Below are 24,023 nucleotides of genomic sequence, written 5' to 3'. Positions count from 1 at the left end.
ATATTTTTTGGAGCTGTAGGGTAGAGGCAAAAATATAACTCTTCCCTTTCATTCTGGACCCAAGCTTTTTCTGAGAACAGAAGCTGCCCTTCTCTGAATAGAAGGACATTTCCCATTTGTAGAAGACCTCACTGGGTTCAGGCCAAGGAATCTCTTTCTGCTTCCAAGTTCGGTATTGAGAATCAAATTACCAAGTGCCCACAAAACAATTAATAAGGGCCCAATGGATAGTAATCAAGTTCTTTCTCTCTCTGAGAGATAACAAATCACATTAGACAGTTGTCTCACAAAACATCAGTGGGAGCAAAGAGTTTCCTTGCACACTTTATCAACATCACCCAGTTCCACCGAAAGTCTTGCCACATTTTGAAGTCTATAGCTATGGAAAATAAATCCATTTTCTAATATCAGCTTTTCTTTTAACCTATTTGTGAATGATTTATTGTGGTAGAAAGTCAGATGATGATAAGATAGGGCTGTTTAGAGGTCATTGAAGAGTTCTTGGGAAGTTTTTTTCCACCAAGGTGCTGGTCTCGCAATGTCAGTCCGATAAGAAAACTAACAGTTTATGTCAAAGTTGGCAAAATGAGTTTGTCTGATAAACAGTCTGCTTAGTGGGCATCAATCATACTTCTTTTTCATGCTATGTTGTATTTATCATAAGGTGAACTTCCGTGACTTGATAGTCTTGCAGGGTTGAGATTGCTGCATGTTAAACAGAACGGCTGTGCATGGAGGAGGGACAATGTCCTGCTTATATTGAGCTCTGCCAAAGGTGTGGCCATTGGCTTCTACAGTGCTCACCTGGTGCCAGGTGAGACCGCTATCTTGTTGTCTACAAAGCCGATGGTATTATAGTTTGAACAATACATAACAAAGGGAGAAAGTGAAAGGCGATGGAAAGAGAGGAATGGGGGAAGAAGAAAAAAGGGGGGAAAGAATAGAGGTGTTATAAATGGAAGGAAAGAGATAGTACGAGAGAGAAAGTGGGGAATAGATAAAAGAACTATAAGCACAATATGACAGGATTTTCTAAAATAAAATGCTCCGAGGGCGCAGAGCGTCCAACAATTTCGCAAATATGTTTTTTCCTGTGGAAATGGGGGAAACTGCTAAGTGTGCATTTCAGACCCTCCAAATCTTGCTGTTTCCCTCCTCCCTCCCCCCACCAGCATTTTCAGCTTATTCCTGTATAAATCGCTTTGCAAAATTGCCTTGAGCAGAAACAATATATCTGAGCTTGGGTTAAAAGCTTATAAGTGCTTCTCTGCTTGAACAAAGTGAAATCAGGTTACGTTAATAGAAGTATTAATTAATTTGCCCTCATTTATGCAGCAGAATTAGCATTACCAAAAGTCTTTACTGCCTTTAAGTACGCTAAATTGTGTGCAGCTTTGGCGACAAGAGTTTCAACCACAGCACCTAGCGATGTGTCAAATGCCGTTGAAAAATATTGTCCAATTTGGAAACCTGAGACGTAACTTGGAAATGCTGTGGGGTGTGTTATAATGAAAATACCAATCCACATTAGCCATTGTTGCCATAAGCAAAAATCTTGATATCTTGGCCAAATCTACGTAAGGTTCATGTAATAAAGTCACATTCCTAATTTTATTAGGGATGTGCCAAGTTAAGCGCTTTGCTGGCCTTTGGAAAGATTTATTGGTTAACTTCTGCTGAATTAGTGGTGACTGACAAGGGGACATTGTTTTATAGGGCGCAATTTAAATAAAAAACCTGCAGGGTATTTCTCTGTAACGTTGTCACTTCAAGTCCAAACTTGGAAGAAAGCAATGCGTATTAAGGAGGAATCTTCATTAGTTTTTATGAATGCAATCTAGTGCTGTCAAAATCTTCCTTATAAGGTAACGTACAACGACAACTATAATCTTGTTCCAGCTTTGGTATTAAAAAACCCTCAATATTTCAGGTTCATTGAAAAATCAGGGAGGGAAGAAAGAGAGGGAGACAGAAAGGATAATTTTGTAGCCCTGTCTCTACTGACAAGCTTTCTTTTCCAGCATATTTTTGCAGTAGGAAATGAAGTAGCCAGTCATGAAATGGGTGCTCATCTTGTCTGATTTTTGTCAATATGCTACCTTTGTAAAACGAGGCTCCATTTAGGAAGCATGGCTGTTGACAGACTTATTCTCTTTGAATTTTCCAAGCATTTGTTTTATGGCAGAGATGGGTAACTTATGGCCCTATAGATGTTTTTGAACTACAGTTCTCATCATCCCTGGCCATTAGCCATTCAGGCTGAGCAGGAATCCAGCAATATATGGAAGGCCATTGGTTTCCTGTTGGTTTTCCTCTCCTATTTCAAACCTCTGGAAGACAGCAGCCCTCACCACACCTTCTGTTAATGAATGTCACAAACAGATTATGTGTTGCAGAAGTACACCTCTTTAATATATCCTTTTTTGTAGAACAAATGAATGTTATTATACCTATGTAGACTAATGTGTATGTTTTCATTGCCGGGGAAATTTAAGAATTTGTTTTATATCGAAAAGCGGGCTTGCATAATAATAATAATAATAATAATAATAATAATAATAATAATAATAATATTGTTTATACCCCACCCGTCTGGCTGGGTTTCCCCAGCCACTCTGGGAGACTTACAGCATATATAAAAACATAATAAAAACATCAAGCATTAAAAACTTCCTGAAAGAGGGCTGCCTTCAGATGTCTTCTAAAAGTTGTGTTATTCTTTATATCCTTGACATTTGAAGGGAGGGTGTCACTACCAAGAAGGCCCTCTGCCTTGGTTCCCAGTAACTTCACTTCTCGCAGTGAGGGAACCAGCAGAAGACCCTTGGAGGAGGACCTCAGTGTCCGGGCTGAGCAACAGAGGTGGAGACTCTCCTTCAGGTTTACTGGGTCGAGGCCATTTAGAGCTTTAAAGGTCAGCACCGACACTTTGAATTGTGCTCAGAAACGTACTGGGAACCAGTGAAGATCCTTTAGGACCAGTGTTATGTGGTTCCAGTGGGGCCTACTCTGCTTCCAAATATATTCAGGGTTATGCTTGATGATCCCTGGATCAACCAAGTGGTACTTGCTCTCTCAGGGGATTCACTTGTGAGTTGAGGCCCCACTCCCTGCTTTGTGATGAAATAAGACACATGGACACAAGTAATTTAGGTTAATGGGCTAAAAAAAGGCCACAACTTTATTGGTTACAGAATGTGAGTGGTATTGGCTTAGGCATTGGATCCAAACGGACTATATTTGACTCCTGCCCACTCTGTAGGGAGTCGCACACAAGGGTTATTAACCTGTAGGGGGAGTTTGTTGATGCAAATCAACTGGAAGCTTTCCCCTAGAGCAGTGGTGGTGAACCTATGGCACGCGTGCCATACTTGGCACACAGAGCCCTCACTGATGCCACCTGCGCCATCGGCCCATCCGCGCTCTTCATGTTGTTTTCCCCCATTTGTTCTCCTGCTCCCGCTCCCGCTACAGTTAGAACCCAGAACCTTTTTTGCCAGTAGCTGGAGATTGTGTTAGATGATTGGTCTGTTTTTCAATTTGCTGTGTCAGTGGCTGTTTCTGATTGGGTGTAACAGCATTCATTTTTAACCCTTTCTGTGCTGATTTTTTTTGGCACTTTGTCAGACCATGATGTTGGCGTTATGTGTTAGTTCCAGTAAAGGTATTATTCATCATTTATTTCTCCCCCCCCCCCCAAAAAAAATCCGAACAGCTTTGGGGCACCCCCCCCCCAAAAAAAAAAGCAAAGCAACTTTTGCAACCCCCAAAAAACTTTGGTCAGCAGCTCCCCCCAAAAAGTTCAACAACTCTGGGTACTTTGCGATAAATAAGTGGGTTTTGGTTTGCAGTTTGGGCACTCGGTCTCTAAAAGGTTCTCCACCACTGCCCTAGAGTCACCGGAGGGTCGTGCCATGGCCCTAGCCACCACCTGGGCATCAGACAGGAACCACGACTGCCGGATTCCTTTAATGGAATACCCTTCAAGGGGAAAGGTAGGTGATGGCCACAACTTCCCCTCCAGCACACAACACATTTTCCAATGCCTAACCGCCAAACCTTACAAAGTTGTGATGATTTGCTACAAGGTAGGTGAAAAACCAAGTGGCTGGTGCCAATCTGCCACGTGGAAAAAATTCCTACCAGGCCCCTTGAACAGGCGACCAACCGAGGTCCATAGCAAGGTCAAGTGCTGAATGCAAGACACAGAGCAAGGGTCAGCAAACCTTTTCAGCAGGGAGCCGGTCCACTGTCCAGACCTTGTGAGGGGCCGGACTATATTGGGGGGGGGGGTAAATGAATTCCTGTGCCCCACAAATAACCCAGAGATGCATTTTAAACAAAAGCTCACATTCTACTCATGTAAAAACACCAGGCAGGCCCCACAAATAACCCAGAGATCCATTTTAAATAAAAGGACACATTCTACTCATGTCAAAACATGCTGATTCCCAGACTTTCTGCGGGCGGGATTTAGAAGGTGATTGGGCCCGATCCGGCCCCCAGTCCTTAGTTTGACAACCCATGACATAGAGGGAGGGAGGGCAGGAGATCCAAGGAAGCAGGAACAAAACAGGAGGAGCTCGTGAGCCCGTGGCCTTTTAAATGTGGCCACACCAAATTGGCTGGCTGGGGGGCATGACGTGGGCCCAGGACTCTGTGACACAAGGGACCTGGCCACGCCCCCCCCCGTGAGCATGGGAAGCGATTCCGGCCCACAACCCCTCCCCTCGGTGAAGAGGAGAGGCTTTCCCACCTCATCAACGCACGCCTTAGTTGGGACGGTTTATGTAGGCAGTCGTTCAACGGAGATCTAGAAAAATGGTAACAAACCAGATAGCAGTCGCCATTCTTTTCATTGAGGCTTAATTCCACAACGGATTGAATAATCGTTATGTCAAAAGCCACAGTTTATAGCACAATTTTTACCCTGCGCGGCACGTTGCTTCACTATGCAACGCTACCCTTTACACCAAACGGAGCAGAAGGCTGTGGGATGAAGCAAGGAGGGAGGCCCTTTTACAAGGAAAGAGTCGCCTCTCGGTATCTGTGTATATGATGAAAAATTAGTCATTGGAAAGCAGCAAATCCAATGCAGATTACGGCTAGCATTTGGTAAAGTGGTCATTGAAGTGCTGTGTTGTGCGCTTAAGATCACTGTTCAGATTTATTTGCTCATTTCATCACAGGGAAGTGTGCAGTTAGCAGGACAGATGGAGGAATGCTTGAGGAATTTGATATTTTCGAATTCAGATATGAACTGACCTGATCTGCACCTCTCCGGCTAATGTACAGATCGGATCTTGGTTATACACAGGCTTTAACGCCTCCTGAATGCTCCAACACAGTTCTCTGCTTAAAAACCATTTAAAAAATATTTTTAAATGCATATTTTGAGAGAAAATATGTGTAATTTCTGATAAAATATGTTTAGAAGCCTATCTTTAAGTCACTGACTCAGATAAGCAAAGGGAAAAAATTTTAGTTAAGGGTTATTGTTAATGTATTGATTGGACTGTATGTTGAGGGAATTTGGGATTATATTTGTTTTTATTCTTTGTATATTACTGTTTCTTAGCCACCTTGAGTCTCTGTGGACAAACTGGGGACAGAAGTTTTAAAAATAAAGTAAGATATTTGAAGAAAAAAGTATATTTGAAGTGCACATTTGAATGCTATTTAAATACAACTTTTTGTGCCTTCTGGCTTGGGCTGAAGGGAGTTGGAGTCCAAAAATATGTGAAAACATAGCTTGTATCTTTAGCTAATGGATGGGGAGCCTCCAGGTGTTGCTGGACTCCAACTCCCATCAGGCCCAGTCAGCACATCCAGTAGTCAGAGATGATGGGCGTTTTAGTGCATCAACAGTTGGAGGGCCACAAGTTTCTCATCTCTTCCTTATTGGAGTTACGTACAACATAGCATCATGTAGCTAAGATGACTCTCAAGGATTCTATAATGTGTGGCACTATCCAAATACAGTGGTATCTCGGGTTAAGAACTTAATTCGTTCTGGAGGTCCGTTCTTAACCTGAAACTGTTCTTAACCTGAGGTACCACTTTAGCTAATGGGGCCTCCTGCTGCCGCCGCACCGCCACCACACGATTTCTGTTCTCATCTTGAAGCAAAGTTCTTAACCAGAGGTACTATTTCTGGGTTCGCAGACTCTGTAACCTGAAGCGTCTGTAACCCAAGGAACCACTGTAGTTCATTTAGTAAAAGTTCAGCGAAATGCAATGGTTGTAATGTACCATGTGTGCAAAGTAAGCCAGCCTATGTAGATACTTTGATTGGCTAAGTATCTTTGTGCCTTTGCAAAGTTCTGTCGGTTGTGCTTCAGACATTAAAAACTAGTACCGAAACATGTCATTCGAGGCTTCATATGGATATATAAAACTAGCAGCTGTGCATGCAATTGTATAATTTAACATATGCAAATTCATGAGAGTCATTTTAATTTTTCACACACACACACACTTTTTAAGGGAGAAATTTAAGTTGTATTCATAAAGATTTGATTTCATGAAAGATTGAATAGACTTGCATGAGATGCAGCTTTTAAATTTGGTTTGTGTTCTGTATTGTGCTCTGATTAGAGAGAGAGAGGCATAACGGGGGCCAGATCTGATTGCTCGGCTCGTCACTGGGAACCTTTCCATGAATTTTCATGTAAGTTGCTTGGATTGGGCACCAACCCTCTAGAGCCACAAAGGAATTTTAAAATTAAGCATGTGCTGAAATGCTTTGCCGGATTCAGACTCGAGAGTATAAAGTTTTAATGGCCAGCCATCCATTTGCAGTTTGGTATCAGAGCAAAAGCACTGGTGTAATTGATTCCAAAAAGTTGGGAGAATTTCAAGTAATGATTCTAGGTTGGCATCTGAATGCAAGATGGTTGAGCCAGATCAATAACATGGGTGAGATTGAATCTTTCTTCCAGTCTTCTTGGCAAATGCCTGTTCTGTTACTTGCTTCACGGTGTCTTTCTTTTTTCTTTTTATAAATGTATATATTCTTCCTGCCCACCCCCTTTTCTGGACTGTTCAGTTTAACTTGCTTGTTTGCACAATTTAGAGTTATTTCTTATACATTCACCCCTCTGGGGAATTCTGCTTTCCCCTCATGACTTCACGACCTACTGGATTTAGGGTTGCTACACACACATATCTGATTTTTCATATTTGCCCGCTTTGAGATATATGTATGCAGAATAGCTTTTGATCCAGCAGAGTTGTCTGCTAACATAAGAGAATGGGAAGCAATTTTCTCCTTGACCTTTCCCCCCTTCATGTACACCTTGCCACCACATCCATTCTGATGGGACCCCCAATTCTTTGGTGTATATTTTCAGGGAAAGCACAAGGGGTTGTAGCAGGGACATGGAAAATATGAAAAATCAGCTCCCCTTCTCTTACATTTGCCAGCAGCAATGGATTTGGATCTCACCCTGACAGGCCAGTTGGTTCTTAGAAAAGGAGGGTTCTGTGAGTTTAAATTTATGCCCGTCAGCTCTGTTTTCTGTTTAAGGGAATAACCAGACATAATAACAGCAGTTTCCACGTGTGGAACTGCTAATTGCATAGAAGTTGAGCGGGCATCATTTTTAAAGCAAGAAATGTACACTGCCTTTCTGCAATCCGGGACAGGAAGAACTCTTATTGTGGAGAAATATGCTCAGTTGGCCATCCCAATATGGCCCTCTGAGGGTTAATGTGGTAGGAAAGTCACCCTTAGTGGGGTCAAGGAAGTAGAATCTGTTGGAGTTATTTTATTTTATATCTATATATATTGAGTTTATTTACAACACACACACACACTTGTCAAACTAAACATGAAAATAATAGTACAGAATCAAGAGAAAAACAACTACAAAACACAAAACAAAAAAATACAAATAAGGCATGATAACGTGCGAAAACTTATACAAAACAAATAATCACATACCCACACACCATTGTTCAGTTCTTCTTTTCTTCTAAGTGACTTCCTTCATCCTCAACACTGTTCTCTTTTCGTTTTTGGTAAACTGTCTCCTTTTCAGTTCATTATTACCCTCTTTTTCTTTCTGTTTTTAACTTAAGTACCATAAATTATTCTGCAGAAATTAATCCAAGCAAGTCCAAGTATTAATTTGAGGGCACTGCTTTTTAAGATATTCTTTATATTTTACCCATTCTTTTTGGAATTTTTGCTTGGTTTGACCCCTAATTGCCTCCGTCAATCTAGCCAATTCAATATAATGAAATAGTTTGTCTTGCCATTCTTTTTTTTTGTTGGGATTATTTCTTTTTTCCAATTTTTGGTAATTAGTGTTCTTGCCGCTCCTGTGGCATAAAGGAATATTTTCATATTTTCTCCGGCAATACCTGTGTCTGGTATCCCCAGTCGAAAAGCTTCTGGGGTTTTTTTCAAACAAAGTTTTGTTTAAACATTTTCTTTAACTCTTCGTACACTATATTCCAGAAGCCTTTGCTTTTATCACATGTCTACCACATATGTATGAGTGTCCCCTCTACTTTGTTACACCTCCAGCACAGATTTGATTTCGTTTCATGAATTTTATGTATTTCATTTGGTGTTAAATACCATCTGTAAAACATCTTTATTAAATTTCCCCTTATCGCTTCACAAGCCGTAAATTTCCAACTCTCTTTCCATAATTTTCCCGATGATCTGTTGGAGTTATTCTAAGATGGTTGCTAATACATGTAGTATTTAGAGTCCTCTAGCCTGAGTGAAGGACAGCTGGGAGAAAAGTTGTGACATCGTCACCATCATTGTTTTTATCATAATCATCAGCTTTAATTGTTTGCACACAACTGTTCTTTGGAACAATTCCAAAGCATTTATCCACAAATCTATCTTTCTATGTATTTATTTTGGAAACCACAGCTGCCAATAATGGCAAGACTGAGCGACCGCTCTATAGATCAGGACATAGCTTGGAGCCACCTAAGTGTCTGAGCCAAGGATGGAGTATTGAGGAAGCAAGCATAGGATTAAAGGTAAAAGTAGAGGGACCCCTGACCATTAGGTCCAGTCGTGGCCGACTCTGGGGTTGCGGCACTCATCTCACTTTATTGGTCAAGGGAGCCGGCGTACAGCTTCCGGGTCATGTGGCCAGCATGACTAAGCCACTTCTGGCGAACCAGAGGAGCACACGGAAACGCCATTTACCTTCCCGCCGGAGTGGTACCTATTTATCTGCTTTCACTTTGACGTGCTTTTGAACTGCTAGGTTGGCAGGAGCAGGGATCGAGCAACGGGAGCTCACCCCGTCGCGGGGATTCGAACCACCGACCTTCTAATCGGCAAGTCCTAGGCTCTGTGGTTTAACCCACAGCGCCACCCGTGTCCCCTAGCAGAGGATTAGGAGGCTCCTAAAATGCATGCTTCAAAGTCTGTAGTACTTCCATACTGTGGCATACTAATAAGTGGCATCAAGGGTGTCCTTCAGCCAGGGAATCGAAGAATTAGATCTTTGTGAATTGTGATGCAATGTGAACTGCAGTTGTCCTTCAGATGTTGCACTTCACTGAATTTAGCAATGCAGTTCTTGGCTCTAAAATGTACAGAATATGTATGAAAATGTGTGTTTCAGAATAAGATCTGTCTTTTTTTTCCTCCCTGAAAACAATGTGTTCAAACTACGTATTAAATGCTATCTGAATATGGATTTTCCTGTGGATTTCTTCCCTTTAAAAAACCCACAGATGAGTGCAGAATCAGGACTGATAAAATAATACATGTGGAAAAATGACCAGCCATCCTTACCCCTGGCAATGCTTTCTTATGCTTTGGTGTGCCAAACATGGAAGCAAGGAGCTGAGTACAGTACAAAAGATTATGAAATTCACAGACTCAAAGTGCGCATTAATACATTCCTCTAAAGTTTGCCTGCAGGGAAGCTTAAGTGGTTTTTAGAGAAAAGCCTCCCCGTTTAGCATTCTGCTATGCAGAACAGCTCAGTACCCATGTCAAGTGTAACATGAGAAGCAGCTCACAGATTCCTTTATGGAAGATTATCTCTCGATTACCATCACCTCTATCTAAGCTCTTGTTTCCTAAAGAGGTCTATGGACTAGGTTTGTAGGTTCTATTATTCTCACTCGTCTTTCATCTGTCCCATGAAATTGGCTTTGTTTTATTTCCAGCTCTTGAAAAAGTGATGTCACCTCCAATCCCTTTTTCCATTTGTATCATGGGGGGTGTTTATCAAACCACTCTTTAAATAAAAATATATACAAAACACATTTCTGATGTGAGGAAGATTTCCAGGAATAACCATATAATTTCAAAACGATACTGATTTTGTTTATATGCAACATAATCTTTTACAGTGCTTAGTCTTTATTTGAAGCATTGCAAAGTGGATTTTTATGAAAGGTATTATAAAAGACTCCTTGTTTCTTCATAACAGATTTGAACATTAACTGATCAGAGTTCAGATAAATAGTCTTTACTCTCCATTAAAATATTAAAAAGCCTTTGGTAAGAAACTGGCATAAAGATCCTTCATTCTTGTTTAATGAACACTTGTTGGCAAGTATAACACTTTAATAGCTTTGCAGAATGAATTTTGTGTGAGCATCTTCCATTTCCCTGTCAGACGCTTGTCCAGGTGCTGGGAATTTATTGGGGGAAGCATATTTTTACTCATTAGTTTTGTATTTGATTACAGAACAGTAAAATATGAACCACCAAGTCCCCGAGGCATAGCTGTGTACATTGAGATTAGTAATTGCATGTCATCGTGTTTTCCATTGGAATTTATATGGACAGATGGGATAGGTGCTTCTTAAGTGGGTTTAAAAGCAAAGCAAATTTGTATTTAATCTTTTTTCCAGGCATATTTTCCCTAATGGAGGAAAGGTTAGGACAGATGATATATTTTAAACACAGTTTTAATTTATTTTTTTCCCTGCTTCGTTCCCCTCCTCCTTTTGTTAAAAGTATGAGGATTTCTGCTCTGAGAGGGAGAGGTTTGTATATAATATGAAAGCCAGGTACAGTATATACATATATATAGATATATACCTGCTAAAGAAAACCAAATACATACCTGCTCATTTAATCAACGTGAGGGAGAGTTGTATAATAGAAATTAGCATAAAGGTGTTTACATGGATGGATGGACAGGTGTAAATCTGTAGATGGTATTTTAATTGTAACGTGGGAGAATGCAATGGAAAACCATTTCACACCGTCTTTCTTTCATTCGTTTAAACCCTTTTCTGCTGCACATTTATTTTACTCCCTCTGAAAGCCCTTTGAGCATGTTGATCAGAGAAGATTGGGGTTACAGAGCTTCATATTTCAAATGTTACATTTCCTGCGATAAAGTAACAAATTTGCTTGAAGTGCTTTTAGTTTAACAAAAACCACATATGCTACAGCAGCCGCATAGATGATCTTCATCTCACACTGTATATGTGGAGTTACAGAATGCCAAGCATGCCTATAATTTTTTTTTTTTGTATAAAAATGCTCATAAATGCAATTTCCAAAACAGAATCTAATGAGGTACTTAATAGTCACAAAACTGGCACATTTGATAATTAATGTTCCTTACTGAATTTTTGCTGATGCAGCATAGTTTGAAAGAGAGAAGAAAGTTAACTGAACATTTCGCTTGATCCAACAGGGAAAATGAAAAGTTAACTTTTATGTTTTAATAGAAAAGAAAGAAAGTGCAAGAGAGAGTACTATCTTCTTTGGTATTTGACTGTCATAGATATAGGCCCTTCTAATTGCTCTAAAACTTCTAATTATGCTGAAAAGTTGTATAAAGGCACCTATTGTTCAACCAAAATCGTAATGAAAAAAATAAAATGTTCTGAATCCAGAAATCCACTCAGAAAACAGCAGTCTGTATTTGTATTTCTGTGCATTGTATGCTCACTATGCTGAGGAGATGAATACCTGGATTCTACCTCCCTGCACCAGAACTGTTGAGCAGTTGTTTCAAAAGTTGTATAAAAGGCAGCTTCTCTGTTAAGCTCAGAATTGAGACTGGGACGGGTCCCACCTGTATCTGTTGATATTTTATGTAACGTATTTGGAATCTGCAGAATAACAGATATATAAATATAATGAACAGTGCACATGGCAGAGCTAGTATTAAGAGCCCTCCTCAGCTGGGGAGGGTGGGATACAAATAAAATTTTATTATAATTATTATTATTATGAAAGAGAGATAAGCTGCACAAAATAATTATATACGTACTTTTTAGAGGATTTCGCAGTCATGTGATAAGAGGACAGGTCCTCGTATGGATCTGTAACTGGTTAAAGAACAGGAATAAATGGTCAGTTGTCATAACCGAGGGATTAAAGAAGCTGGTTCTTCTGAGGATCCCTATCGGGACCTGTGCATTTTAACCTGTTTGAAAATTACCTTGTGTTAGGGATACTGGGCGGTATATGGATGTGTCAGGCTTATCAACCACAGTCACCCCAGCTGTGGTTGATGATACCTGCTCTAGTCTCCCCCAGGCCCTAGCCTGACACTCTTAACTACGATTCCACACAGTGGCAGGCATATAAGACCTAGAGCAGGCATCCCCAAACTCGGCCCTCCAGCTGTTTGGGAACTACAATTCCCATCATCCCTGACCACTGGTCCTGTTAGCTAGGGATGATGGGAGTTGTAGTCCCAAAACAACTGGAGGGCTGAGTTTGGGGATGCATGACCTAGAGCATATTAGCCCAAACCTACCTATCTCCAGTGATGTGATAGCTTGATTCTGTTGAATGACTTTCAAATGTCAGGTATTAATGGGAAGAGCCCACATGGCTATTTCATACAGCAAAAGCTGCATAAAAATAAAATAAAACCTGCCTCTGCAACAGGGATTATAAACTGGCCTCTCAATCTAGGCTTCAGGACTTGCCAATAACTGTTCTGCTCAGTATCCTCCTCAGTGCTTTTGCCTGGCTGGGATGTGTCTTTCAACTATGGTTTGAATATCATACCTTCCAACATCTCTCTGATTAAATAGGGACATCTTATTCAACAGCAACAACAGCAACAATACCCCACCCATCTGACTGGGTTGCCCCAGCCACTCTGAGTAGCTTTCAACATACATGAAAACATAATAAAACATTAAACATTTAAAAAACTCTACACAGGGATGTCTTCAGGCGTCTTCTAAAGGTTGTATAGTTACTTACTTCCTTGCCTCGGGTTCGCATACCTCAATACCCTCCAACATTTCTTTGATTAAAATGGTGACATCCTAAGGAAAAGTGGGACATTCCGGGATCAAATCAGAAACCAGGACGGCTTATGTTAATCCAGGACCATCCATGGGAAATAGGGACATTTGCAGGGTCTGGAAGGTAGGGGTGTGTGTGTGTGTGTGTGTGTGTGTGTGTGTGTGTAAACCTTTGACTTTTGCAGACTAGAATATAGCCTGCTGTGTAAAGGTAAAAGTCATCTGTGTAAGGCAGGTCTTCCTAAGGAAGTGAGGGGTACCTTATGTAATTTAACATTGCCAGTCAATATGTAGAAACTCACATAGAAGAAGAAGACGAGTTTGGATTTGATATCCCGCTTTATCACTACCTGAAGGAGTCTCAAAGCGGCTAACATTCTCCTTTCCCTTCCTCCCCCACAACAAACACTCTGTGAGGTGAGTGGGGCTGAGAGACTTCAGAGAAGTGTGACTGGCCCAAGGTCACCCAGCAGCTGCATGTGGAGGAGCAGGGACGCGAACCCAGTTCACCAGATTACGAGTCCACTGCTCTTAACCACTACACCACACTGGCTCACGTGTTCTGAGCATCAGTGGTGATGCTGTAGTTCTGCTGCTGCCACTTAAGACATACCCAAAACCTTAATAGGGACGAGGGGTTTACAATAGGTGGGGTGGGCGGCTTCAATTCAACTCACACTTAAAGGCGAACATGCCTAATTCACACTTTTTGAATCAAAATGCCACTGGCTTTCGTAATTCACACTTCTCTTATTTTTTCCCCTCAGTGCAGTTCCCCAGATAAGTAACGTGTACTAAAACCCCCCACAAACAATGCATGTACTATGGTAATGTGAGAATAAAAATGTGTATGTTGGTGATTTAGAGGAAATCAGCTTTGCAAAAATGTTACCATACAAATGGCAAATAAATAATAATAATAATAATAATAATAATAATAATACAGTGGTACCTCAGGTAACATACGATTCAGGTTACATATGCTTCAGGTTACCGACTCTGCTAACCCAGAAATATTACCTCGGGCTAAGAACTTTGCTTCAGGATGAGAACAGAAATCATGCTCCGGAGGCGCAGGGGCAGCGGGAGGCCCCATTAGCTAAAGTGGTGTCTCAGGTTAAGAACAGTTTCAGGTTAAGAACGGACCTCCAGAACGAATTAAGTACGTAACCAGAGGTACTACTCTAATAATAATAATAATAATAATAATAATAATAATTTATTATTTATACCCCACCCATCTGGCTGGGCTTCTCCAGCCACTCTGGGCAGCTTCCAACAAAATATTAAAATACAGTAATGCATCAAACATTAAAAGCTTTCCTAAACTGGGATACGGTACATGCATATGCTGGGAGAAATTCAAGCTAAAATGTTGGGCTGTGGAAAAAATAATTGCAAACTGATGTGTAAATGTGGAGAATCAAATGGAAGACTGGGGAAGTGAGAAAATGAAATTGACAGAATTGGAATTGCCCATTTGGTCACCCAAAATATCAGATGGATATTAATTTGATAATACCAGTAACTGCTATCACCTCACACAGAAAAGTGATGCTTAGGTCTGTCAAGGCTTTACGTCTAAAGACTGTGTGTGTGTGTGTGTGGTTTATCTCTGCTTGAAGATCACGATTGGATGCCCTTCATTATCACTTTTAAGTAGTAAATCAGTGTCTCATTTGTGAAAGGAATATTTGCCTCCAGTCTTTCCCTACCCCTTCCACCACTCTTTGGGTTTCCTCCCAAGCCTATTTCGGATGGTATTGAAACCATAAGAATACTTTTTCAACAATACTCCGATAACAAAGCACTTGAAAAAGGTATAACCTTGTGGGTTGTTTAAAGAAAAGCAAAGAGGAGCCGTGAATAGCTATGAAGTCACTTTGCTGTTTTAATGTAATGATCCCTCCGTTCCGCTGCTTCCCTGCCTCCGACTTTAAAAGCATGCATTCAGATTCTTCCTTTAAAGTCAAGGCAATGTGCTGATTGACTGTACTGACATAATTGTGCTGATTGACAAGACACTGAGGCTACATTGTTAGATATGTCGCTTAGCATCACTATTTATTTAGTTCACTTCTGCCAAGCCTGACTTATACTTTTTATACGTTGTGGTTTCAGTCAGTCTCTTAAAGTGCTTCATTGCTGAAATAACATTATTTTCCTTTTTCTTTTTCCCCCCAAAAAATATTTATTTATTTTTAAAGTCTTTTAGCAGCAGTTCAAGAGAAGAAGGTCTCCCCCAGCATCATTAAACAAGGTTCAAAGTTTGTCCTCGCTGGAAGATTCAAAGTTGGAGCACTTAGAGAATGAATTCTTTAATCTGTAACATGATTAGCAAAAAGAGTTTTTTTGTATCCAAGCCCAGCTTTTAACCCAGGTTAATGGCAATAATATGCTTTTTAATCTACAAAAAGAAAAGGGAAAAAATCCCCGTTGCTTTTTTTAAAAAAAGATTCTTTCATTTTCTTAGGTAATCTTCTGTGGTTACTGCCTTGAACTGTTGAAATGTCATTGTCTGCTGTTTACCAGAAAGGAATATAATTGGAAATGCAGGTGAGGGAGTTATTCTACAAGTGGCCAATGTTCCTGTTTATATGCTGTTTGCCTGTAGTCATTCTCTATGAAATTGTGTGACACTTTGCAATGGTGAGACTCCTTAAGATCTCCAGCAAAACTCCAGCATTTAAATAATACTGAGGTTGTGGCATAATGTGATAATAGATAGAGAATACAAAGTTGAGGTCAGCACTTCATTCTGGGCTCAATGCATATGAAGGAAGGGGGGGAAATAAGAGGCCCTAGAGATAAGCAGACATGAAAATATGAACATTTTGGAAATAGATTTGTGATGCACCAGGTATACAGGGAGACTATTAGCCCTATGCATGTATTTGGGTGAGCAAGCTGGGGCGCGTAATGTGAGGAGGGGCAAACATGCAAGTTCAACCCCTAATGCCCCCCACATTTCCAATCTCCATGTGTTAAGAACTTAGGAAACTGCGTGATAACAAGTCAGACATTGATCCATGTAGCTCTGTATGGTCCATACTGGCTGGCAGAAGCTCTCCAGCTTTTGAAACAGTGAGTCTTTTCCATCCCTAGCTGGGAATGCTGCCACAGAGCTACAGCCATTCAGATTGAGCATAGAGGTCTAAATCAGGGATGTCCAACAGGTCAATCGCGATATACTGGTAGATACCCGGGAGGTTTTCGTAGATCGCGGTCGATCGCTGGATAAAATAGAATCCAGCCCCACCCTCCATCGTTGCATGCTCTGCAGAATGGAAGACGGAGTTTACTCAGTGAGGCTGTTTGTTCCCCCAGCAATCTGTTGGTGAGTGGCTGCTCCTCTTTCTGCCCCAATACAGGGCTTTTCTCCTCCCTTAAAAAAGCTCAGCAACTTTGACAGGGGTAGATCCCTGCCAGTTTTTAATTCTGTAAGTAGATCGCAGTCTCTTGGGAGTTGGCCACCCTTGGGATGTCCCACAGAGGAACTTATGGTCTTCAAACAAAAACATCTTGGAGGTCCCAGGCCACAGAGAGGTTAGGCTGGCCTCAACCAGAGTCAGGGCTTATTCGGCTGTGGCTCCGATCTGGTGACGCTCTGTCACAAGAGACTGGGGCCCTGCAGGACTTGACATCTTTACACAGGGCCTGCAAGACAGAGCTGTTCCACCAGGTCTTTGGCCAGGGCACAGCCTGACTCCCTCCTTTGGCAATCCTCACAGAACTCTAGCCCAATGGTTGCCATTAATCTGTTTTGAATTAATTTTATAATGAAATGATTTTAGAATGTTTTATCATTTTACTGTTGTTAGCTGCTCTGAGCCCAACTTCGGCAGGGGAGGGTGGGATATAAATAATTTATTATTATTATTGGTCTAAATCAAGGTTCCCCAAACTTGTGTCTCCATCCGTTTTTTGGACTACAACTCCTGTCATCCCTAGCTATCAGGGCCAGTGGTCAAGAATGGTGGGAATTGTAGTCTGAAAACAGCTGGAGTCACAAGTTTGGGAAACTCTGGTCTAAATAGACATGTCTGGACGCACCCTGCCATTGGGAACCCCGATAAAGCAGCATTCTGCAGGGTTCCAAGTCCCAGTGAGGGTTATCTGTACATTTACTTGAACACAGGGAGAGTTTCCCTTCTGAACTTCACTCTCAACATGCATATGCCAAACGTAGAGCCAGGACATGCAAAGATGTTGGAGGTGGGGTTAGTGTGCATGCCCTCTCCCCTCTTTAAGCCCACCCTCCTCCAGTAAAACAGGTGAATAAGGCTTATGTGGTGATAGATGGTTACTTCATTACAGAAAAGCACATGTCTTTCACATATGGGCCTGCTCCGTTCATCATTGCCAAATTAATGAGTTAAGAGGGGGGTCCTGACAGTTAAGTCCAGTCGCGAATGACTCTGGGGTTGCGGCGCTCATGTCTCTTTACTGGCCGAGGGAGCTGACGTTTGTCCGCAGACAGTTTTTCCGGTCATGTGTCCAGCATGACTAAGCTGCTTATGGCGAAACCAGAGCAGCACATGGAAACGCCATTTACCTTCCCGCCAGAGCGGTACCTATTTATCTACTTGCACTTTGATGTCCTTTCAAACTGCTAGGTGGGCAGCAGCTGGGACCGAGCAATGGGAACTTACCCCATTGCGGGGATTCGAACCACCGACCTTCCAATAGGCAAGCCCTAGGTTCAGTGGTTTAGACCACAGCGCCACCCGCATCCTAATTTTCAGTCTATATGAAATGAACGTTGTGAGTAATGAGGGTAAAAAAAAGGATGGGAATCATTTTTGTAATCCCCTTTCTGCCCACTGCAAGAGGCAGGTTTTCTGTTTGTCTAGCTTACTGGTCTGATTTTCGTGCCCTGGTGTGGTGCCCTGGTTTTGGAACATTCTGGGGGAAGCGACTGGAAATTGCCAATGAAGGCTGCCAGGGGTCAAAAAAAGGCAGTTATCATTTCATCCTCGACACCATCACCAAAAGATACACTGGAAGACAAAATGGGTAGACCATTCTGGGGAAATAAAATGGTGGCTGCTAGGGTGAAAGTGCTGAAATCTCCCCTACACACAAAGAGAGGGAGCATATTTTTAAAAGCAGGGTTTTATTGGAAAAATAATGGGGAGGTCTCAGGAACATGAATTGCAAAAACAAATGACTAATGAAATGAATGTGATTTCAGTGAATGAAAGAAATGAAGTTTTAAATAATGAAAACAAAAGGAATAATAAAATGGAGGGAACACCTTTACATCCCTTCTTCAGGAGCTATTATATATGCATTTGTTTTAAACATTAATACCTTGCCCTTTCTTCAATAGAGCTCAAGCTAGTGAGCTACAATGAATTAAAATGACTGTGATAGAAGAATAAAAAACTAAAAGGAGCTAAATAAACACTAGTACAGCAGAATGAAAAGAATAAAAATATATTAAAAGCTCTTCAAAGTAATGAATGGGAGTTGGCATAGGTCAGTGAATAGCATTTAGGGATTAATTAATTGATGCATTTAGGGATGTTCCAAAAAAAGTCCTTTTAGGATTCGAGTCTTTCATAATCTTGTAGATCCAGGTTGCCTCAAACTTCTGATTATGAACTCTCAAAAGTTTTCTGATCCTTTGGTGTTACTCATACACCCAAAATTCACATTACACACTATGGGTACAAAGCACTGTACATTTAAATGATTGTTGCGACTCTCCAACAGGCATGGCATCCCCACCCTGCCAAAAATCCTGGGATCCGCAATTTGTTAAAAGTGCTAAAAGTTGTTAGGGGACCCCTGTCCCTCCAGTCTATAGGGACCTCACCTGTTCTCCAAGAATTGTCAAAGATAATAGACAAAGGCTCTGAAATTAGAAGCAAAAGGTCTATGCAGGACACACACACCCCCTCTAGTTTAAATTTAAGCATATTTTCAGAGCAATGCAACTTTACTGTAATGAGGTGCTTTTGCTATTACTTTAAATTATAATTAAGACTTATTTTATGAACCAGAATTAGTAAAAATACAACGACCCCCAAGAGTAAATGAAAAATGAATGGCTTAGACTTGGGGAAAAGAAGTGGGTTCTGTTACTGCATCTCTCATTTTTAGTTCTTTCCTCGTGCCGTATCTGTTTATCCTTACTAAATGTTTTCTGGTTCCCTCCCCTTCTCATTTAGATGTATTTAATTTGGGATTTATTTGCTTTAAAGATGGAAGCTTTTAAAACCTGGCTAGTAATTTACTTTAGATTCAATATTCTTCATGCAGAAATGACAGTTATATTTTCTCATGGGACAATAAAAATAAAAATGGATTAATCCCCCCTCTGCCTCACCCCCCCCCCCAGTTTTTGGAGTAAAGGGGCCTGTGCCAAAGATTAAAGGGGGGGAATAATTGTGTGTAAGCCATATTAAACATTGGCCATTAGAAAGGAAATTGGAACGTGTCATGTCAAATATCTTTAGAGGGAAAAGTTGGGAGGAAGCTGAGGTTACATAAAACACATTCCTTGAAGTAAATAAAGAGTCTCCTGGCACAATGGAAGGATCCTGAGGATCTAAGGCCTTAATTAAGAAGAAATGATCAAGGCCCAGGGTACATCCTGGGGATTAATGACTGACTGGGAGACTTGATGGCCTTAGGCATAGCTGTAGGCCATTAACCCCAGCTGGTCCTTCATTTTTCAGGAAATCCAGTGTGCCAAGGTCATGTATCTAAATAGAAATACTTGCCATGATCTCATGAGAACCATGGATTCCATGATTATTTATAGTTTGCGAGGGCAGTTTTAATTCTGGCTTTTGCCATCTGGGTTTTTCCTTTCTGAATGTTGCCACTTGCCAAGTGTTTTTATTGGAGAATCTTCTCTGCTGGTGTCTCTGCTGGCGAACAAGAAGCTCAGCCCAGTGGTCCTTATTTCCATTGTATGAGCCACAAGAAAAAGGCCTGTTATCAGAGCAGGGGGCTGAAAAGGCAGCAAGAAGATCTTCAGTTTTGTGGTGGATACAAAGGTTCTTGGAAGCGGCCACTAGAGATCATTGAAGATTGTACAAGTATAATATGATCTCTTTGGCCATCCACCATCAAGAGCCTAGCTCCTGAATCCAGAACCATTGGCAGTGTCCAATGGAGAAGACATTATGGCAATGCCATGGCATTTAAGCTCCTTGATCCTGAGCAACCCAGCAGGTCTGTTTCCACAGACGAGATCATTATCAACATTCAGAGAGCTGACTGTTAGGGTCCTAATAAGTAGAACTCACATAACTGGAATGTATTACTTGGAATTCCCATCAAGCCATCCTGGTGCAATCCAAGAGTTTTATAGTCACAGCAAGCGGTCCAGAAAAACCCACACGATCCCACGTCCTGTTCTCATTACCTCTAGGGCAGTGACAGTTTTGAGGTGAGGCTGCCAATGAAACTAGAATGGATTCAGTCAGTTGTTACTGATATGCGACAAGAGCTGCTAAGAGACTGTAAGAATATCTGATGTAATATACAGTGGTACCTCGGGTTAAGAACTTAATTCATTCTGGAGGTCCATTCTTAACCTGAAACTGTTCTTAACCCGAGGTAACACTTTAGCTAATGGGGCCTGTGTGATTTCTGTTCTCATCCTGAAGCAAAGTTCTTAACGTGAATTGGGTTTCTGGATTAGCAGAGTATGTAACCTGAAGCATCTGTAACCTGAAGTGTCTGTAACCCGAGGTACCACTGTAATAAGCAATGCACAGAATTGTTCTTTAGAACATTTGGGGGAGGGGGGAAGAAATTGAATAGATTTTGGGAAATAGTCCCCCAAACATCTGCTTATATCATCAGTAGGGAGCCTGTGGGCCTACATATTTTTTTGGGCTCCCATAATTCCTGACCACTTGCTGGCAGGGGCTGATGGTAGTTGGAACCCAATAAGACCTGGAGGGCCACAGGTTCTCCAACCCCAGCTTGCACAATAGCTAAAACTAAATGATGCTTAAAATAGAGGAAATCAAAGAGATGTTTTTGTTGGCATCTGTCTGTCTCGAGAGACAGTGGAGTGTGCCCCTGGGGATGAAGTCAAAGCACTGAGTTAACAGCACTGAAGTGGTCTCTCTGTGGGCATAAGACTGGGCAGTGTTTAGGGAGGTCCTGGACTGCCCAGATGACACAGCCCACCCCCACCTCCCTGGCTACCTCACTAATGTGGTCCAAAAGAAAGCAGAGCAATATGTCTGGCACCGGCTTGGCTCCAGGAGTTGCTGGAAGGAGGTGTACAAGGTTTGAGACTCATTGGCTACCCTAAGCTTGTTTAGCTGGCCGGTCAAATACCCCATACACCTTAAATCAAAAAGAGGATATTTAATATTAAAGTGTTAACCTTTACCATTGAAAAGGTAAGACAATAAGAATCTGTCCACTTCATACAGCAAAATATGACCATTCTGTACACTTTTTCTTTTCGTGCTTATCTGTGGAAGTCAGAAATAGCAAATCCATAGACCTTATATAGCACAAACAGGCTGTATTTCTGTTTCTTTTGTATCTTGAAGTCAGGCCGCTATCGATTCATAAAATGGAGCTTTTTCGATTGAGACATTAGCTCTTCTACAAGAAAAACTTATCTAGTAAGTAAGCAAACTCAAGCCAGCTGTCTGAACAACAAACTATTGCTTCAACAACAACAACAAAAGTAGCTACCTGGAGAATAGCCCACAGAACTGTGATCCTGCTAGGATAGGTCAAGATGACAAATGTATAGCCTCAGCAGCCCAGAGGAAAACTCAAAAACAATTTTAAATATAGACCCAGTATTTTCAAAACAAGATGCCATATGTGATAGTCTCGCTTGACATCATTAGTTCATTCTGCTATAAGAACTGGTTTTCAGGGCTGGATTAACAATGATTAACCATTCTTGCAGAAGAGGGATCCAAGCAGATCAGGATTCCTGCTGCTCAAAATAGTTTATACCCCCCCAAAGGTGACGTTTTATTAATAATTTGACACAAGCTGGCTAAGGTTAAACACTTCCCTGCGCCCTTTATTCAGTTGAAGAGGTTTATAGCACTGGCTCTACACTTGACATTGGAATTATAGGGTTGGATTCAGACTAAGTCTGTCATGCTTAGTTCAGTAGAACATAAGTTGTACTGACTAGGGATGTCAGAGAATTCCTAGGAAAAGAGAAATGGCAGTGGAAATTGCCGGTGTTTGCTTATTTGTCCCATGTTCAGAATGGAACTCAATGCAGAAAATATGATTGGCATTCACTGTTGTTGCTTTCAGTCCACAAATTATTGATTCGTTTTCCCCACATTTGCACAGTTTCCATTGGATTGAAATGAATGGGGGGGGGACAACCTAATGACAATGTAATTTACATTATTAATTACGTAAATGACACGAGTTATGTAATTTCACCACAGCAGACAATGGGGAGAATAACATAGATTTTGGCAAAAGATGAACTGCAGCGGAACAGAAACATTGCTACACGTGTCGATTAAGGGGCAGAAACAGAAAATGACGTTTTCTTACATCACTAGTTATGACTAAACGTCTGTGTTGATTTCAATGGGTGTGATCTACTGATTTAGCCCTTGGTTACTTCAAAGTGCTTAACTTTGAATGAGCTGCCAAACATCCCAGGGCAAGCCCCCAAGCCCCCAAAGGCATTAACCTAGGTCTGACCAGTGACTAAATGGGAGACTGTCTGGGAAGCCAAGTTCTATCAGTTTCAGCAGCAACCACGCCACTTGAAGGAAACTTTTGGTCATCCCCTTGAAGTAGAATAAATTATGCCAGTGATTTAAATCTATGCTACTTTGTCTGACTTTGGAATAGGGCACCACGATTTCTTTCTAGTGTATCCAGTTATAAAGTATGTTTTGCATCACGTCAAAAGGAGACTGTATCCTTTCATCCGCTGCCAAAGGACACAAACTTTGCCCTGCCTCAACACCTGTAAGCAATGGTCGTTTTAACAATAGCTATGGAAAGAATCAAAGCCAAACCATAACATCTCTATTCTGCATGGACTCTTGCCCTGTTTTTCGTTTGTTTGGGGGTAAGGGGTAATTCCCTTCCCTTGTTCATCCTTTGTAGTCTTTCCTTTTTAAGGGCGATGAAGTGGCTAATGCAATTTGCAATGCTTCTTAATGATTTCAGTTATTTGGATGCAGATGGGGGGGGCAAACTGAAAACTGGTCCTGCGAAACTGTTTTAAGTTTAGAACTCTGAAAACTGATTGAAAGCACAGGGGTGTCAGTGAAGTAACTCACATGGATGAGCCTTAATGGGGAGGGAAGGGAGAAAGTGAAAATGCCAGTATTGTGCTGGAACTACAGCATTTGTTCATTTTATATGTATGTCACTTAAAATAAAAATCATGCTTAAATGGCTTGTATAGCATGTACAGTATAGCCGTTGTCGAAATCAGGAAATGCAGATTTACCACCCCATGTCTTGTATAACAACTAGGATCACTTACTCATGTCCTTACTTGGGCGTTACACACCTTCCCGGAGAGATTTACATGATCCACTGCTTATGTGCTTTGAGAATGGTATTACAGTGATACCTCGGGTTACAGACACTTCAGGTTACAGACGCTTCAGGTTACAGACTCCGCTAACCCAGAAATAGTACCTCGGGTTAAGAACTTTGCTTCAGGATGAGAACAGAAATCGTGCTCCGGCGGCAGTGGGAGGTCCCATTAGCTAAAGTGGTGCTTCAGGTTAAGAACAGTTTCAGGTTAAGAACGGACCTCCAGAACGAATTAAGTTCTTAACCCGAGGTACCACTGTATTCATCTAGATCCT

General features: G+C 41.3%; 1 protein-coding gene across 4 annotated transcripts in view; it reads left to right on the top strand.

Annotated features, from left to right (window-relative positions):
- Positions 1-24,023, top strand: part of LOC309371530 (uncharacterized protein) — a 265,758-nt gene that overhangs the window by 74,152 nt on the left and 167,583 nt on the right. The gene's annotated exons all lie outside the window — the stretch shown is intronic.

The sequence above is a fragment of the Podarcis melisellensis genome (genome assembly GCF_964234715.1).
Source record: "Podarcis melisellensis genome assembly, chromosome: 6".
NCBI lineage: Eukaryota > Metazoa > Chordata > Lepidosauria > Squamata > Lacertidae > Podarcis > Podarcis melisellensis.
The sequence above is the reverse complement of the archived record's forward strand: the minus strand, read 5'-3'. Positions and strand labels throughout refer to the sequence as shown.